We start from the raw sequence: 15,685 nt of genomic DNA, 5'->3' as shown, positions 1-15,685 counted from the left end.
GCTGCAACCCTCCGCGAAGGCAACAAGTTGGATTTTCTTGCATTCACCGAATCGTCAAAACAGGCGGGGGTCCAGGTCTCCATCTTGAAGTAAGCTACTGTATATTCTGATATAGACTGCATAACTTAGGCTCTTTATTTCTGCACAGCACCTGGAACTCACCCCATAGTGGGGCTATATTATACTGCACTTGCAAGATTATATTTGACTAGATTGTGGCCCGATTCTAACGCATCGGGTATTCTAGAATATGCATGTCCACGTAGTATATTGCCCAGTCACGTAGTATATTGCCCAGCCACGTAGTATATTGCCCAGCTATGTAGTATATTGCCCAGTCACGTAGTATGTTGCCCAGTCACATAGTATATTGCCCAGTGACGTAGTATGTTGCCCAGTCACATAGTATATTGCCCAGTCACGTAGTATATTACCCAGCCATGTAGTATATAGCAGAGCCACGTAGTACGGTATATTGCCCAGTCACCTAGTATATTGCCCAGCCACATAGTATATAGCAGAGCCACGTAGTATATTGTCCAGGCACGTAGTATATTGCCCACCACAGAGCCACGTAGTATAGAGACTTAAAAAAAAAATAAACATATACTCACCTTCCGAAGGGCCGTTGGAAGTCCTGCTATACTCACCATCCGCCGCCTTTGCCGCTCCTCGCCACGCTCCCGGGACCACTCCATTGCAAGCGGCATCTTCCGGTGGTCCCAAGGCTGGTGTGAGCAGGACCTATGATGACGTCACGGTCACATGACCGTGACATAACGGCAGGTCCTTGTCGCACACCAGCCCTGGGACCGGAAGCTGCCTCTTGCAATGGAGCGGTCCCGGGAGCGTGGCGAGGAGCAGGAAAGGCGGCGGAGGGTGAGTATAGCAGGTTTTTTGTTTTTTTTTAAATTATTTTTAACATGACATATTTTTACTATTGATGCTGCATAGGCAGCATCAATAGTAAATAGTTGGGGACACACAGGGTTAATAGGAGCGGTGCACCGCGGGCCGTTACCGCTGCCATTAACCCTGTGTGAGCGGTGAGTGGAGGGGATTACGGAGCGGGCGCCGGGCAGTGAGTGCAGGGGAGTAGGGGAGGGACTAATCGGACTGTGGCCGTCGCTGATTGGTCGCGGCAGCCATGACAGGCAGCTGCCGAGACCAATCAGCGAACGAATAACCGTGACAGAATGACAGACAGACAGACAGAAGTGACCCTTAGACAATTATATATCTAGATTCCCTACCAACTTTAATTAACATCCAGGATAATTTAGCTGTATGTATTTAAGCGCCTTTGGTTATTTTACATCTATTTCCCTCTTAAGGGGTCTGACATCTTTTGGTGTTTCACCATATACAGCAACTTTGCATAAAAAGCATGACTACAAGGGCTCCTTCGGAAGGTGAGTATATGTTTATTTTTTATTTTTTAACCTGTGACATACGTGGCTGGGCAATATACTACGTAGCTGGGCAATATACTACGTGACTGGCCAATATACTACGTGGATGGGCAATATACTACGTGGCTGGGCAATATACTACGTGACTGGGCAATATACTACGTGGCTCTGTGCTGTATACTACGTCGCTGTGCAATATACTACGTTGCTCTGTGCTGTATACTACGTCACTGGGCAATATACTATGTAACTGGGCAATATACTACGTGGCTGGGCAATATACTACGTGACTGGGCAATATACTACGTGGCTGGGCAATGTACTATGTGACTGGGCAATGTACTACGTGACTGGGCAATATACTACGTGGCTGGGCAATTTACTACGTGGCTGGGCAATATACTACGTGGCTGGGCAATTTACTACGTGGCTGGGCAATTTACTACGTGGCTGGGCAATATACTACGTGGATGGGCAATATACTACGTGGCTGGGCAATATACTACGTGACTGGGCAATATACTACGTGGACATGCATATTCTAGAATACTCGATGCGTTAGAATCGGGCCATCATCTAGTACTGTATAATGGCCACACATGATGCTCCATACTGTATAATGGCCACACAGTGCTCCATACTGTATAATGGCCCCACATGATACTCCATACTGTACAATGGCCCCACATGATGCTCCATACTGTACAATGGCCCCACATGATGCTCCATACTGTATAATGGCCACACATGATGCTCCATACTGTATAATGGCCACACATGATGCTCCATACTGTATAATGGCCACACAGTGCTCCATACTGTATAATGGTCACACATGATGCTCCATACTGTATAATATCCTCGCATGATGCTCCATACTGTATAATGGGCCCACATGATGCTCCATACTGTATAATGGCCACACATAGTTACTCCTACACACGCGGCTGCGCTCCGTACACCTTGCACACACGGCTCCACTCCGCACTCATGCGGCTCCACTCCATACACCTCGCACACACCCAGCTCCGCTCCATACACCTCATACACACCCAGCTCCGCTCCGTACACTGAATACACACCTGGCTCTGCTCCGTACACTGAATACACACCCGACTCCGCTTCATACACCTCAAACACCCGGCTCCGCTTCGTACACCTCATACACACGCGGCTCCGCTGCGTACACCTCATACACACGCGGCTCCGCTCCGTACACCTCATACACATGTGGCTCCGCTCCGTACACCTCATACACACGCGGCTCCGCTCCGTACACCTCGTACACACACAGCTCCGCTCCATACACCTCGTACACACTCGTACACACACGGATCAGCTCCATACACCTCATACACACACGGCTCTGCTCCATACACCTCATACACACACAGCTCCACTCCGTACACTTCATACACACATGGCTCTGCTCCATACACCTCGTACACACTCGGCTCCGCTCCATACACCTCGTACACATTCAGCTCCTCTTCATACACCTCATACACACACGTCTTCGCTCCGTACACCTTGTACACATTCAGCTCTGCTCCATACACCTCATACACACGGCTCCGCTCCATACACGTCATATACACACGGCTCCGCTCCATACACCTCGTACACACATGGCTCCGCTCCATACACCTCATACACACCCGGCTCCGCTCCATACACCTCGTACACACATGGCTCCGCTCCATACACCTCATACACACACGGCTCCGCTCCATACACCTCATACACACATGGCTCCTCTCTCTCCATACACCTCATACACACACAACTCCGCTCCATGCACCTCATACACACACTTACCATGGCAACCAGCACAGCAGAGTCCTGCAATCCATGGAGGTCCTGATCATGTGACATCTGACTCCTCCCCTCCTGTGACCTCATCACAGGTCCTGTTTGCACAGAGCAGCTAATATGTGGTGTGCTGCTGTGTGGGTGCAGGTATGACTGGCTGATATTGCACTCCGTGGGTTGTGAGCAGGGGCGCGCGCACCGCACTAGTGACAGCAAATGTCAGGGATTATGGAGAGTAGGCACCAGGTGTTCTGACCGCCGCTCTGCCGCCCCCTGTCTTTCAGTGAGGACTGCCGCCTGAAACAAAGGGCTCAACTTGCCCCATGATAGCGGCGCCCCTGAGTAAGTGGGTTGTTTTCAGTATTTTGCACCTGTTCTGCCCCTGCTTTTTTTTTTGGGTGACACGCTGCATACTGTTTGTGCATTTGTGTCTAGACATGGTATTGTAAGTATGGCAGTTTTTTCTCTTTCAGTGATCTGGGATTCTTTAATCAAATCAGGAATTATCTGTGTCAGATTCATCACCTGATCAAAGACCATGTGAACAGGATCCATACTGACATATAAGGGTATGTGTCCACGTTCAGGATTGCATCAGGATTTGGTCAGGATTTTATGTCAGTATTTGTAAGCCAAAACCAGGAGTGGCTGATAAATACAGAAGTGGTGCATATGTTCCTATTATACTTTTCCTCTAATTGTTCCACTCCTGGTTTTGGCTTACAAATACTGACATAAAATCCTGACCAAATCCTGATGCAATCCTGAACGTGGACACATACCCTTAGACAAATGTAAGGCCAATGGTAATGTGGCACTAGTCATTACTTACAGACTGGCTGTGAGGCAGCGTGGTTATGAGGTCCAAAGTCAAAAGCCAGGAAGGTATGTCAAAAACAAAGGGATAAGACAAATGAATTCTCAGGAGTAAAGTCCAAGTTCTGGTAACTAAGGTCAAAATATGTCAAAGGCAAAAAGGGCTATTTAACTGGTAGTCAAAAGGCAAATCCAAGGTCTGACAACAAAAGATCAGAATACAGAGCACAGAGTAAACACACCGCTGAGCTGAAGCTACAGTTAACTAGGTAACTGGTAATTATCTGGAAAGGAAAACATCTGGAGCACTTCCAGCCAAACACGCCCCTGTTATCCAAAGGGCAGCTGAGCTGTCACTCACAGCGTCACTATGTCACAACGAGTGGCAGGATCATGACAATCTCTTTATGGTGCCTTGGATTTCTCTGAAGTTCTGCCACCTGAAGCAATGTTAACCCCTTAACGACTGCCGATACGCCTTTTAATTGCGGTAGTAAAAATAACGGTGCTGTGGAAAAAGTGTATAGCGTCCCCCAGAGTCGGATTTTTCTGGGGTCTCGGTAGCCGGGGGTAGCCGAGACCCCAGAGAACATTATCCGGTTCATTTTTTACTGACCGCCGGGTTGCGATCACCGGTAATTAACCGTTTGCCGGCAACCACAACCGCAACCGTTTGGCAGGCAAAAAAATGGCGGGCGCATGCGCAGTGCGCCCACTGGCTGGCACCCGGCAGATCTTGGGGTTTCGGCTGCCGTGGATAGCCAAGACCCCAAAGAACATGATTGGGGGCTGTTATTATTATTATTATTTATTTATATAGCACCATTAATTCCATGATGCTGTACATGAGAAGGGGTTACATCAAAATAAAAATATCACTTACAGTAAACAAAACTAACAATGACAGACTGGTACAGAGGGAAGAGGACTCTGCCCTTGCGGGCTTACGTTCTACAGGATTATGGGGAAGGAGACAGTAGGTCGTGGGTTGCAGTAGCTCCAATGGTGTTGAGGTGGCCGTGTGGTCTTTACAGGCTGTAAGCTTACTTGAAGAGGTGGGTTTTCAGGTTTCTTTTGAAGGATCCAAAAGTAGTGGATAACCGGATGTGTTGGGGTACTGAATTCCAGAGGATGGGTGATATTCGGGAGAAGTCTTGGAGGCGATCGAGTGAGGAGCGAATAAGCGTGGAGGAAAGGAGGAGGTTTTGGGAGGACCGGAGATTACGTGAGGGAAGATATTAAGAGATTAGTGTGGAAATATACGGAGGATAAAGGTTATGGATGGCTTTGTAGATCAGTGTTAGTAATTTAAACTGGATACGCTGGGAAATTGGGAGCCAGTGAAGGGATTTGCAAAGAGGTGAAGCAGGAGTGTAGCGAGGAGAGAGATTAATTAGTCGGGCAGCAGAGTTAAGGATGGACTGGAGGGGTGCGAGAGTGTTAGAAGGTAGGCCACAGAGGAGTATGTTGCAGTAGTCGAGGCGGGAGATGATTAGGGCATGCAAGAGCATTTTGGTAGAGTGTGGGTTGAGGAAAGGAAGGATTCTGGAAATATTTTTGAGCTGGAGGCGACAGGAGGTGGCAAGAGCTTGGATGTACGTTTTGAAGGACAGGGCAGAGTCAAGGGTTACTCCGAGGCAGCGGATTTTGGGGACAGGGGAAAGTGTGATTTCATTTATTTTGATAGATAGATCAGATAGGGAAGATATGCGTGATGGAGGAAAGATAATTAGTTCAGATTTGTCCACATTGAGCTTGAGGAAGCGAGAGGAGAAGAAGGAGGATATGGCTGATAGACACTTTGGGATTCTGGAGAGCAGAGAGGTGACATCTGGGCCAGAGAGGTAGATCTGAGTATCATTGGCATATAGATGGTACTGGAAGCCATAGGACCTTATGAGTTGTCCCAGGCCGAGGGTATAGATTGAGAAGAGTAAGGGTCCTAGGACAGAGCCTTGGGGGACTCCAACAGAGAGGGGGCGAGATGAGGAGGTAGTATGGGAGTAGGATACGCTAAATGTGCGGTTGGCAAGGTATGAGGAGATCCAAGATAGGGCAAGGTCTTTGACCCCCCAAAAAATTATTTTCACGACTCTGCATTATAAACTTCTGTGAAGCACTTGGGGGTTCAAAGTGCTCACCACACATGTAGATAAGTTCCTTAAGGCACATCACACAGCTGCTATTGAGCCCCTGTGAGGCAGGGGGCCCCGCCTGCCGCCAGCGCCGACTCCCCCGCCGCATTTAACTATACCGGCGTCTGCCGGTACAGTTCAAAGCAATAATGGAGGAGAGAGCGTAACCTGACGCTCCCTCTCCCATCATTCCCCGCTCTGCTTCTGACAGACACTGCCGCGCACTCACTGTGTGCAGACAGGAGCAGGAACTGGAAGCAGCGCGGGCACAAGGAGATGTGAGGAGTGTGTTTTTGTTTTTTAAACTATAACAGTGAGTACTGGACTGTGGGTCTATTCTGGGGGGGAGCTGTGCTGTATACTATGAGGCTGCGCTGTATACTATGAGGCTGTGTGCTTTATACTATGAGGCTGTGTGCTTTATACTATGAGGCTGTGTGCTGTATACCATGAGGCTACGATGTATACCATGAGGCAGTGCTGTATACTTTGAGGCTGTGTGCTGTATACTATGAGGCTGAGCTGTATGCTATGAGGCTACGCTGTATACTATGAGGCTGTGTGCTGTATACCATGAGGCTGCGCCGTATACTGTGAGGCTGTGTGCTGTATACTATGAGGCAGTGCTGTATACCATGAGGCAGTGCTGTATACTATGAGGCTGTGTGCTGTATACCATGAGGCTGCGCTGTATACTATGAGGCAGTGCTGTATACTATGAGGCTGTGTGCTGTATACTATGAGGCTGTGTGCTGTATAGCATGAGGCTGCGCTGTATACCATGAGGCTGTGTGTTGTATACCACGAGGCTGCACTGTATACTATGAGGCTGTGTGCTGTATACTATGTGGGCTGTGTTGTACATTTCAGTTATATGAAAAAGTTTGGGCACCCCTATTAATCTTAAGCTTAATGTTTTATAAAAATTGTTTTTTTTTTGCAACAGCTATTTCAGTTTCATATATCTAATAACTGTTGGACACAGTAATGTTTCTGCCATGAAATGAGGTTTATTGTACTAACAGAAAATGTGCAATCTGCATTCAAACAAAATTTGACAGGTGCATAAGTATGGGCACCCCTCCAGAAAAGTGACATTAATATTTAGTAGATCCTCCTTTTGCAAAAATAACAGCCTCTAGTCGCTTCCTGTAGCTTTTAATGAGCTCCTGGATCCTGGATGAAGGTATTTTTGACCATTCCTCTTTACAAAACAATTCCAGTTCAGTTAAGTTTGATGGTCGCCGAGCATGGACAGCCGTCTTCAAATGATCCCACAGATGTTCAATGATATTCAGGTCTGGGGACTGGGATGGACATTCCAGAACAGTGTAATTGTTCCTCTGCATGAATGCCTAAGTAGATTTGGAGCGGTGTTTTGGATCATTGTCTTGCTGAAATATCCATCCCCTGCGTAACTTCAAATTTGTCACTGATTCATGAACATTATTGTCAAGAATCTGCTGATACTGAGCGGAATCCATGCGTCCCTCAACTTTAACAAGATTCCCGGTGCCGGCATTGGCCACACAGTCCCAAAGCATGATGGAACCTCCACCAAATTTTACTGTGGGTAGCAAGTGTTTTTCTTGGAATGCTGTGTTTTCTGGCCGCCATGCATAACATCTTTTTGTATGACCAAACAACTCAATCTTGGTTTCATCAGTCCACAGGACCTTCTTTCAAAAATAAATTGGCTTCTCCAAATGTGCTTTTGCATACCTCAGCCGACTCTGTTTGTGGCGTGCTTGCAGAAACGGCTTCTTTTGCATCACTCTCCCATACAGCTTCTCCTTGTGCAAAGTGCGTTGTATAGTTGACCGATGCACAGTGAGACCATCTGCAGCAAGTTGATGCTACAGCTCTCTGGAGGTGGTCTGAGGATTGTCCTTGACTGATCTCACCATTCTTCTTCTCTGCCTTTCTGATGTTTTTCTTGGCCTGCCACTTCTGGCCTTAACAAGAACTGTACCTGCGTTCTTCCATTTCCTTACAATGTTCCTCACAGTGAAAATTGACAGGTTAAATCTCTGAGACAGCTTTTTGTATCCTTCCCCTGAACAACTATGTTGGATAATCTTTGTTTTCAGATCATTAGACAGTTGTTTTGAGGAGCCCATGATGCCACTCTTCAGAGGAGATTCAAACAGGAGAACAACTTGCAAGTGGCCACTTTAAGTAGCTTTTCTCATGACTGCATAGACCTGGCTATGAAGTTCAAAGCTCAACGAGGTTAGAAAACCAAAAAAAGTGCTTTAGTAAGTCAGTAAAAAGTAGGTAGGAATATTTAAAACAAGAAAATGATAAGGGTGCCCATACTTATGCACCTGTCAAATTTTGTTTGAATGCAGATTGCAAATTTTCTGTTAGTACAATAAACCTCATTTCAAGGCAGAAGCATTACTGTGTCCAACAGTTATTAGATATACAGTATGAAACTGAAATAGCTGTTGCAAAAAAAAAAAACAATTTTTATAAAACATTAAGCTTAAGATTAATAGGGGTGGCCAAACTTTTTCATATAACTATATATTCTATGGGGGGCTGTATTAGATTTTATGAGGGAGTATTGCATCATACTCTTTGATGGGGCTACATTATATTCTATTGGAGGTGGGCTGTATTATATTCTATGGGGGGCTGTATTATATTTATATTCTATGAGTGGTGATTGCATCATACTCTATGAGGGGGCTACATTATACTATATGAGGGGGGCTGCATTATATTCTATGGGGGTTACATCATACTCTGTGGGGTGGCTGCATTATGCTCCATGGGGTGGCTGCATTATACTATATGTGGTCTGCATTATACTGTATCGAGGACTATGGGGAATACATTATACTATATGAAGATCTATGGGGTGAAGAACTATGATCTGTCTATGGGAAGTGAATTGCACTACATGGATGACTATGGCGGTACATTATACTATATGTAGCACTATCAGTGTATTATATTATGTGGAGGACTGAGCAGTGTATTTTAATATATGGAGGACTATGAGGAGTGTATTATACTATATGGAGGACTATGGAGAGTGTATTATACTATATGGAGGACTATAGGGCACATTATATTATATGGAGGACTATGCGGTGTGCATTTTACAATATGGAGGACTGTGGTGCACATTATAATATATGGAGGACTATGGGGTGTATTATACTAAACAAGCAAAATGCACCATCGCCGGCAGCTTCCTGTCTCACAGAGCCGCGGCGCTGAATGATGATGTCATCCAGCCGCTGCTGTGTGACAGGAAGCGCGGGCAGGAAGCAATATGCATCCATTCCCTGCAGCTCCGCTCCGCTGCCTTTTTCTCTTGCAGGCAGCGGAGCTGCAATCCCATGATGGCAATCTGGCCAGGGGCCCCCCGGAGCCGGATAAACTGGCCAGTTTGCCCTCATTATTAGCCACCCTGCAGGCAGGGCCGGTTTTAGGCAAAGTGGGGCCCTAGGCAAAGTTTAAAATGGGGCCTCAAATGCTAATATATTGCACATCACACAGAAGAATTTTGGTTGTATTTACGTTCCCTGAGTTCAGGCTGCTAAACGAGTGTTATTGAAATATTGAAATCGTTCAACGCTTGTTTCCCGGCCTCTTTCCGCCGTTTGAGAAAGAATAATGGGGGACAGAATGATCATTAATAGATCACTAACAGATCACCATACAGTATCATGTTATCAGCAGCACATCTACAGTTTACACCGGCGATGTGCTGCTGAGAACAATGATTTCTGTTCCCACATAAACAATCCAATCACTCGATGAATAGGCAGCATTTTGCTTGTTTAGTATAATATACCCCATAGTCCTCCATATATTATAATGTGCACCTCAGTCCTCCATATAGTATAATACACTCCTCAGTCCTCCATGTAGTATAATACACTCCTCAGTTCTCCATGTAGTATAATACGCTCCTCAGTCCTCCATATAGTATAATACACTCCTCAGTCCTCCATATAGTATAATACACTCCTCATAGTCCTCCATGTATTAAAATACACTGCTCAGTCCTCCATATAGTATAATGCACTCCTCAGTCCTCCATATAGTATAATGTACTGCCACAGTCCTCCAAATACTATAATACACTCCTCATAGTGCTCTATATAGTATAATGCACCGCCATTGTCATCCATGTAGTACAATTCACTTCCCATAGTATAATGCACCCCATAGTTCTTCATATAGTATAATGTATTCCCCATAGTCCTTGATACAGTATAATGCAGACCACATATAGTATAATGATGCCACTCCAGAGTATAATGCAGCCACCCCACAGAATATATTGTAGCCCCCTGAGTATAATGTAACCCCCCAGAGAATATAATGCAGCCCCCTCATATAGTATAATGCAGCCCCTGCATATATATGGTCGCCCCCTCATAGAGCATAATGCAGCCCCCCATAGAATATAATGTAGCCCCTCCATAGAATACAATGCAGCCCTCTTCATATAGTATAATGCAGCTCCCCCTAGAATATAATGTAGCCCCCTCATAGAGTATGATGCAATCACACCTCATAGAATATAATACAGTCCCCCATAGAATGTAATGTAGCCCCATAGAATTTAATACAGCCCCCCTTATAATGTAATACAGACCTCATAGAATATAATACAGCCCCCCCCCATAGAATATAATACAGCACCCCATAGAATGTAATACAGCCCACCTCCCCACAGAATATAATACAACCCCCCATGGAATATAATGTAGCCCCCATAGAATGTAATAAAGCCCCCCTCATAGAATGTAATACAGCCCAGCCCCCATAGAATGTAATACAGCACAGCCCCCATAGAATGAAATGCAGCCAGCCCCCATAGAATGTAATAAAGCCCCCCCAATAGAATGTAATACAGCAATGTAATGCAGCCAGCCCCCATAGAATGTAATGCAGCCAGCCCCCATAGAATGTAATGCTGCCTGCCCCATAGAATGTAATGCGGCCTGTCCCCATAGAATGTAATGCAGCCAGCCCCCATAGAATGTAGTGCAGCCAGCCTCCATAGAATGTAATGCAGCCAGCCCCATAGAATGTAATGCAGCCAGCCCCCATAGAATGAAATGCAGCCAGCCCCCATAGAATGTAATGCAGCCAGCCCCCATAGAATGTAATGCAGTCAGCCCCCATAGAATGTAATTCAGCCAGACCCATAGAATGTAATGCAGCCAGCCTCCATAGAATGTAATGCAGCCAGCCCCATAGAATGTAGTGCAGCCAGCCTCCATAGAATGTAATGCAGCCAGCCTCCATAGAATGTAATGCAGCCAGCCCCCATAGAATGAAATGCAGCCAGCCCCCATAGAATGAAATGCAGCCAGCCCCCATAGAATGTAATGCAGCCAGCCCCCATAGAATGTAATGCAGCCAGCCCCCATAGAATGTAATGCAGCCAGCCCCCATAGAATGTAATTCAGCCAGACCCATAGAATGTAATGCAGCCAGGCCCCATAGAATGTAATTCAGCCAGACCCATAGAATGTAATGCAGCTAGCCCCATAGAATGTAATACAGCCCACCTCCCCACAGAATATAATACAACCCCCCATGGAATATAATGTAGCCCCCATAGAATGTAATAAAGCCCCCCCCATAGAATGTAATACAGCCCAGCCCCCATAGAATGTAATACAGCACAGCCCCCATAGAATGAAATGCAGCCAGCCCCCATAGAATGTAATAAAGCCCCCCCAATAGAATGTAATACAGCAATGTAATGCAGCCAGCCCCCATAGAATGTAATGCTGCCTGCCCCATAGAATGTAATGCTGCCTGCCCCATAGAATGTAATGCGGCCTGTCCCCATAAAATGTAATGCAGCCAGCCCCCATAGAATGTAGTGCAGCCAGCCTCCATAGAATGTAATGCAGCCAGCCCCCATAGAATGAAATGCAGCCAGCCCCCATAGAATGTAATGCAGCCAGCCCCCATAGAATGTAATGCAGCCAGCCCCCATAGAATGTAATGCAGCCAGCCCCCATAGAATGTAATGCAGCCAGCCCCCATAGAATGTAATTCAGCCAGACCCATAGAATGTAATGCAGCCAGGCCTCATAGAATGTAATTCAGCCAGACCCATAGAATGTAATGCAGCCAGGCCCCATAGAATGTAATGCAGCTAGCCCCAAAGAATGTAATGCAGCCAGCCACCACAGAATGTAATACAGCACAGCCCCCCCAATTGCCCCACAATCTAGTTATCACTCACTGATATATAAAGAAAAAACAATCTCCTCGGCGCTGGTGGGAGGAGTTGGCCCTGGCGTCGCTGATAGTGGCAGCGGCCCACTCCTGGCACCGGCCCTTCTGGCATTTGCCAGAAGTGCCAGATGGCCAGTCCGGCCCTGCACCCATAGCTGGAAACCAGTGGGATTCTATTCGCTGAAAAAATAGCCAGGTGACAATGAAAAATGTGATATAAAACTATGGTCACTACAGAGCTGCAGACTCTTTTATGCTAAATAAAAAACTAGGTTTCTGCACATTGACTTCCACCAAAAATAATAATGTGTCAAAAGAAGCAAAAAAAATGCATATATCCTTTAACAAAGCCAACAAATAGTGGTTTTCACAAAAGAGTTACTTATAGACACTCTTCGAGGAAATGGTATTCTTTATATTTCATCTGTAAGACTACATCACCCAGCAGGGTTGTTATATATTGTTTGGTGCAAGTAATGGTTAAGGTTCAGACATGAAAGGTGGGAGGGACGTGAGTTATAAGAGTACTTGTGGTGAAGGAAGCTCTTGGAAGGCTCTTTTCAAGGATTTAACAACATGCTTCTGGCATCTGGTACCACTATAGTCACCTAGGAAAACATTAATTTGTCTCAACATGGGTAAAGTAAATAATGACCTTATGGACAGAAACTTTTTTATCAAATTTTATGTAACTTTTTGAGTTCACAGTAAAGAAAACATTGAAGAGTTTATAGTGCTCATCAATGCAGTTTATTGTATTTACCTTACCAGAAGCATGTTATACCACTTAGGTATGCGGAGGTCATCCTCAAAGATTTCTCAACATTTGGTAATTACACAGCAAAGTGCAAATGTAAAAGTCTAGTACCGTAGTATGGTTCAGGAGAGGATTATCATTATATGACATTTATTAGCCCATTGGGTGTCTGCAGTGTTAATTACATTGCTAGTCAGCATGGATGTCAGCTCCGGTGACCTCTAGGACAGGTTTATTAGAGAAGACCACCAATACCTAGAAGCATTTCCTATAACGCTACAGAGTTCCCAGAAAACTAATATGTGCGGAAAATCAGGATAATAAAGCAAAAGTAAAGGATCTGTCTGAGCTGGTTCTGAGGCACAATTTGGGCACAACAGGGTGCATTTGGGGTCTACAGTACAAATCCCACCCATAAATACCAACTTGTTAATATTTAGTGCATAATCTACATTTTATTTTGGAAGAACATTTACAGACGCACTTTGTAGCCATAATCATCAGACAATTGTATTGATGATAGCAGCAGTAACGTTTACAGGGTCAGGCTCTTACACAATAAAGACCACCTCTAATACCACAAGACCCCAAATGTTTCAAATGAATACAACCCAGGCTATTATTGACAAATCCTTGATACCAGGTGATTCACAAATGACTTATTAGATCTCATTGATGATACGTCCTATGTGTTATTTGGTCCTCACCATATTCCATACAGATAGAAGGTAGGCATCCGCTGATGGTGAAGAATAATGGCCGATTTTTTATAGAAAAATAATGGGCTACTCCACACATTCCCAGTTGAATATGTCACATTATCTTGTAATCTGTATTATACAGGATTCCTTTCAACAGCAGTTTTATGTTTCCATAAAAATATCTGACTGCAATATATGGATATATCTTGTGGGGTACAGAAACATAAACACACAACCAGAAAAGTATGCCATTCATTTCAGGAGCAGATCAAAATTATTGTTTTTAGACTCGATTTATACGGCACTTATTTCTCATAGTAGAAGTCGATTTCATTCCTTAATTTTAGTTGATTAGAAATGCATCACATTTGTTAGGAGACCTGCAACATGTCTTACCATAAATCACTCTAACTGCCTCCTTTACTTAGGCTCTCCTAAAAACACAAGTATGTTGAATGCACTGAGACCAGTCAGCTATCTAATGTATATTGGATTGGGACCTCCATACTTTTCCCCACCAGGTGATATTAGGGAAAGGTGAATTGGGGCTGTTGAAGTAAATTTTTTGGTTTGGAAGAAAAGCCACTGCCAGATGCTTCTCTTCTACCTCCATTGACAACATATGCATGCTTCAAGCACCACTCCAGCGTTTTATTTTTTTTTTACTTCTGGAGTGGAGCTTAGAATTCTTAGAATAAAGTCCTCTGTCCCTGTTTGATACTCACCTTCCGGCATATTCATCTGTCTCCTGCTGTTTGTGACCTGCCGACTGCCTATTATTTCATGGAGCACATTAATCAATGTAAGTCTACAAGAGCCTCATACTAGCCATTTTCCGAGACCCATAACATTTTTATTTTTTGGCCGACGCTCAGAGGCGAGTTCACCATGGTGAATTTGAACTGCAGTGAACTCACCTCTGCACCATGCGACTTTCTCACAGTGCTAGCGGGGATCTCACTGAGGTCACGGCGGTTCAGCCAGGCTGGGAACGCAGCCTCAGTGACATCACCGCGAGTCACTGAGGCTGCGCTCGCAGCAGCTCATTCACCAGTGGTTCTCAGCCTGGACGGTCGCATCTTGGCCCCGTCCAGGTTGAAAACTGTTTATCCCCCAGACATAGATTACGGCGTGGGGCAGAACGACAGACAGGTGAGGGATATTGTTGTTTTTTATTTTTGGTTTATTACAGAAGGCGAGGGATTCAGTGAAATTAGGCGTTAGGTGAGTATATCTGTGTTTGTTATTTTTAAATAAAAAAGTAAAAGTGTGTTTTGTTTTACTTAAATTAAAATACTTTATTCTGGCTATGTCTTTATTTACAATACAACTATAGGATTAGTAATGGATGGGTGTCTTATAGAAACCTCTCCATTATTAATGGATGGGCTTGATGTCACCACACAATACAAAGGTGACATCAACCCCACAGATATGAGCACACTAAGAGCCGGGCAAAGTGCCAGAATTAGCGCATCTAATAGATGCGCCTTTTCTGGGTGGCTGCTATTTTTAGGCTGGGGGGAGCCAATATCCATGGCCCCTTAACACTCTGAGAATACCAGCCCCTAGCTGTCTGCTTTAGCACGGCTGGTTGTGAAAAATGGGGGGACCCCATGCCGTTTTTTTAAATTATTTAAATCATTTAAAAATATGGTGTGGGGACCCCTCTATTCTTGATAACCAGCCTTGCTAACGCTGACAGCTGAAGGTTGCAGGCCCCAGCTGTGAGTTTTGCAAGGCTGGTTTATCAAAATTACAGGGGAAACCACGCAGGTTTTTTTAAAATTTATTTACAGTGCAGGGGTCTGCTGATGAATACTCCCA

Source organism: Ranitomeya imitator, chromosome 5, assembly GCF_032444005.1.
Source record: "Ranitomeya imitator isolate aRanImi1 chromosome 5, aRanImi1.pri, whole genome shotgun sequence".
NCBI classification, from domain to species: Eukaryota; Metazoa; Chordata; class Amphibia; order Anura; family Dendrobatidae; genus Ranitomeya; species Ranitomeya imitator.
The sequence above is the reverse complement of the archived record's forward strand: the minus strand, read 5'-3'. Positions refer to the sequence as shown.